The sequence below is a fragment of the Leptinotarsa decemlineata genome, unplaced genomic scaffold (genome assembly GCF_025532065.1).
Source record: "Leptinotarsa decemlineata unplaced genomic scaffold, Ldec_3_MD MMD2_tig00026345_RagTag_RagTag, whole genome shotgun sequence".
NCBI classification, from domain to species: domain Eukaryota; kingdom Metazoa; phylum Arthropoda; class Insecta; order Coleoptera; family Chrysomelidae; genus Leptinotarsa; species Leptinotarsa decemlineata.
Genome location: NW_027412696.1, coordinates 1799885 through 1805336, shown reverse-complemented (window position 1 = coordinate 1805336; position 5452 = coordinate 1799885).

Below are 5452 nucleotides of genomic sequence, written 5' to 3'. Positions count from 1 at the left end.
GACAAAATATATTTTTTCCATAACCGCCTATGAAAGTAACGCCCGTATAATAGTCCTGAAAATATATACCATTACACGGTCATATATTATTAAATGTACCACGTGGTGTATATTAGAAAAATCTAACACATCTTGATATATCATCTAGAAATCAAAACATACTTTATTTTATAGCAAAATGACACTTTTTTCAAATAAAAAATCAATATTAGCATATTACTTTTGTTATTCAACGCAAAAAGTGTCTGAAAAATAAGGAGAAGCACTGGAAGGGAAATAAATAATGTGCATAATGTTATTTTTTCTGACGTTTTTTTTGCTTTTTTGCATTACATATGTGTATGTGTGTATATGGGTACATATATGTGTAGGTATATGTATTGTGTATACATGTATATATAGTTCTTTTTTTTTGGACTAAGATGAAAAACAGAGGTTGCATCTTTTGGTGCAACCAACTGATCTTCAGCCTTTCCGGTTTATTTATTGTATCATTATGGGAATAAAGACCTATTATTATTATTATTATTATTATTATTATAAAGGGCGTATTACACTATAATTTTCACGCAATGCGAGTCCAAAATTATAAGCACGCTCGTGCAATTTCCAGACAAGTCCAGTAATTTTTTTACATTATTATCAAAATTCCAACACCCTCTAGAATGTTTCGTACTCCTTCGTCTAGTATAATAAGAAACCAAAATAAACAACAATCCAGCCTCAAAAAACCAATAGCCTCCCGGACGTTTGCTATATTTCCAAAAGAATGAACTTTGCAAGAGATTTCTTGCATGGAACCTATAAAAAGTTTCAATTAGTGAACTGATTATTGTTATGAAAACCCAGGTTGACAACACTAGTAGTGGCATCAAGAGGATGGATCTTGTTTTACAACATTAAAGTATAGTTTATTCAAATGCATTGTTGTCTGAATAAGGCTAAGAATATAACAGGGAAACATGAATATTGTAAACGAAAATGTTAAAAAAGAGAAAGCAGATACTGTATAAAATAAACTATGTAAAATACTTGGCAAGGTGAACTCTACTAATATAGAAATAATAATTGAACCAAGTGAATGTGAAGAGATAGACAGTGAAAGTGTTCATAATGACAAAAATAATGAAAACACAAGCAACGAATCTAGTAGCATCTCTACAAGTGATTCAGATTCTTAGATGAAATTTTCAATGAAAGATAAAATATCTAAAGAAGGCAGAAAAATAATCAAGTCTCAGAAATTGAATTCCAATTAGCGTTAGCAGTAAGTCAGTTTTGTAAAAAGAGGGATGTTATGAGAACTATGACAACGAACATACCTAGGTTGACGAACAACAAACAGACTCAGGTTGACAACAATAGTAGTGGCATCAAAAGGATGGATTTTGTTTTACGACATTGAAGTAGTTTATTCAAATGCATTGTCTGATTAATACTAAGAATATAACAGTTATATTATAAAAATAGTAGTATTCCAACATTAAAAAATAAATAAAATAATTGTTAACCTAAGGCATTTCAGGCATTTCAATAGGAATTATTGAATAGCGTTTGTTCCACAAACAAAAAACGAACTGTACCGTATATTTTTTTATTCTTCATATCCGAGGTTTCATAACTTCCATTTTGTCAGTTATATCCCTATAATAGACATATTATAAAAAATATTTGCTAGCAATTAGTCTCTCAACATGTTGAAAACTCAATAAGTTATGATAATTTCATAAAATAGACCATACGATTTGATCTTCACAACTGTATTTTCAAAGTGGAATTTTTGAAGAACAAATCGTAAGGTGTAGTTTATGAAAAATTCAAAATGAATGTGTGGATTCACATATTTCACTTCGATATAATTCGCATTGAATTGTCGGATTCCAGGCCTGCTTCAACTTTCTAATTTTGAGGGTAGTCTCTAGGGAGCGTATCTGTACGGTCACTAAATTTAATAAGTATACTATTTTTTGACTAGATGACGTTCGAATTTGTGTCAAATAGTAAATATACTTACATTATTCTACTATATATTTCACATACAAAGATATTAATGAAAAAGCCAAAAAACATCAGTGATAATATCTGTTAGTTCGATAGGATTCTATCAGATGGCTGAATAAGGCGGTATAAGTTGACTGGATTGAGTAAATATAGATGGTAACAATATATTGCGCTATGTTGAAAGCATAAACGAGAACAACGTGACGACAGTCAAAACCGGCACGTGAACAAAACAGGTAAGAGAACAACAGAGACAGCGGACCAGCCGTATGTTTATTATTTGTTCGTCTTGCTTTCGAATATGCAAGAGATTGCTTTCGGTTCAATGGATAAAGTATGTCAATATTGTCAAGCATTGAAATTTCAGAATGAAACACCTGAATCAGAAAAAGTTGTGCTGTCACTTCTACCCACTCTGCCAGAACCTTTATTATCGCTTTTCGCTGGCGATTCAGTTGATTTGAAATTATTTTTGCGCAAGATTCGCAAATTTATTTCTTGCTTTCAAATGACGTCATTTGGGACAACTAAAATTTGCGATATCGCATCCAATGGAAGTAATTTTGAAACTACACCATTTGTGTTAGCTATAGACCGGTTAACTAAGAATATTGTGCACCGATTAGTGCTGAATTGAAATTGAAAATATTCCTAAATGAAAATGATAAATATTATAATTGATTAAGAATCATCTACCTCATTTATGAACTTAAGTGATACGTATCATCAACAATTTTGCAATTTACTTATTTGTTACAAACTTGAAAGAAAAAACAATAAATGAAATTTAAAGTATACTATTTTCTGTGTTGATTTGTTCTTAATATCAATTCAACGAAAATTTGTATCAATTGTTTACAAATCCCAATCCCGTGGATTCTCATACCGGCTATAACGTTTCCGACTTCATTCGTGAAAAATAATTCCACTGTATTAAATACTTTATAACAATATAATAAGACATAAACCCTAGGCATAGCAACGCGTAGCCGGATCTGCTAATATCGTATGATATTGAAACATGCATGACTTACCAAAAGCATCCTCCTTGCGACAGTGTTACAGAATTCAAAGACACAAAATATGTATATGTCAATGAGTTCACAGATCTACTAACACTTTTTAAAACAAAGTTCAATATATCCTGTCACAGCATTTTGTACTACCTCAACCACTCTTCACGAATTCATTTTGTTATTGTTCAATATTTCTGATAGAAAATCGAAAGAACCTTCCCGATCACTGTCCTTCCTTCGTTATTATTACTGAGTTTATCAATATTTTGTCATCGGTACGATTACGCGATTGTCACTTGTCTTATATTTTCAAGCGCAAAGCCTCCTTTTTTGCCATCATGATAACTCGATGTGTTTAGTTTAGAGTTTAGAGGTATACACTTCGATTGAACAGTGACGTTCCTGAGAACTTTATATCGGATGATTTTGTGGGAACTCAAAATTTTCAAACAGGTAGAAACAGGTAGAGATTGGAAATGATGCAGAAAGGGGGAGGTGGGAAATGAGTAATTCCAACAATTCGATTTGAGATATCAGAAATAGTGTCTGGTTGAAATTATTGACAAAAAAATCAAAAATAAACTTTGAAAAAATGCTGTTAAAATTACATATTTTCATTTTTGTAGATGTGCTATAACATTGTGATATTCATTCGAGGATTATTGAAGATTGGCTTACTCGTTTACAAAATTTCAAAATTGAGTTATTATTCATGAAGAGAAATTTAGGTATAGAGTAGAGACTACCGGTACAGGAAGTCAAAACCTATCAACATCATGACATAAAATAACTCATTACTGAATTAAAGAAATAAAAATACTTCGTTCTGAAATCTGCATGTAACGAAATTTCAAAGAAATTTATAGGGAAAAATAAAAGTAATTGTTTGGAAAAAGCAGTACAGTATGTTTTTCAGAATATCACATTCATTGCCTGTAGTATAACGTCTTTATTTGTTATGATTGTTTGACAACAAATTTTCGCTGATAATGAATATCATCATACCGGCAGATTTGCTTCGCTCGAAAAGTGAATGGAATATGAACTTCTATTCTTTCAATATACCCAATAACTCATTCTCAAAGATATCCAAATTGACATTATAAATAATAATTTTATATAAGGGAAAGAAAGTTTTTGACCTTCTACTTCTCCATCTTGATACAAAAAATGTGGGAATCTTTCAAAGAAAGTAAGAAATCAATTTCAAAAATCAATTCTATTGAAAAGATGTATACATCATGCAAAGAAGTAACACGAACTGGAATATAAAGCCGTTTCGAAATAGCTATTTTCATAAAAACATTGAATTACACGAAATAAAAATACTTTCGAAATAATTACTCCAATATGACGTTTTGTCGAACTACTACGGGCAATGAAAGTCACAGAGAAGTCAACTAATCAGTTTTGACGTGGAAAGCCTCAACACCAACGTTCCGGTTGACGAAGCATTCCAAGTCACACAGAGGTAGCTATTCGAAGACGGGGACTTAGAAGATAGAACGAACTCACCTATTGAAGTAATTTTGGAATTACTAGGATGCTGTGTACGAAACTGTTATCCAACTGAAGGACAAATGAGGGACTGTCAATGAGATTACCATTTTCACCAGACAGCCAACAGTGGTCTAAAACTCTGGCCATTGAAGAAGCCCACAAGAAACCGCGAGTCTGGTTGAGATACGTTGATGATACCTTTATATTATGAAACCATGGGAATACTGATTTATATGCCTTTCTGAAACACATCAATAGCGTAAGAACTTCGATCACTCTCACAATGGAGAAGAAAGTCCACAACAAATTGCCATTTTAGACGGTAAAGAGGATCGGCACCACGTGGGAAACATTTATATACCGGACAGTATCTGAACAACGAATCCAACCACCATCAATCGACAAAAAAAAATCATAAAGACTCTGTATGACCGTTCTTTGGGCTCTGTAATACGAAGAGAGATCTCAACAAAAACTAAACATCATCAAACATGGTTTTCAACGGAATGACAACTCCAGGCTTAAAGACAGCAGGAGCCTCGCAAGAGAGATAAGCCATTACAAACCAGTGCTTGCACTTCACTACATCAGATGATTATCGAAAGGCTAAAAAAAATTGGGTCCAAGTGCAACATCAATACCTGCTTCAGATCAGGAAACAATATCTGTAGCAGCCTCACTAAAACCAGGCCACCAAACGCGGATTGCAGTTCCAGGATTTGCATTTACCGGATACCATGTGAGTGCGGGAAATCCTATATCGATGGAACTAAGAGGCCATTGAAAGTCCGCATTGCCTAGCACTAGAAACACGCACAGCGAGGGAAAACCAGCAAATCAGGAATAGCAGAGCATGTTAGGACCCACATCGAGTGGTCCCAAGCTGAGATCATACACAGGAAGGAACACCGGATTTAGAAGGAAATTCAAAGAAT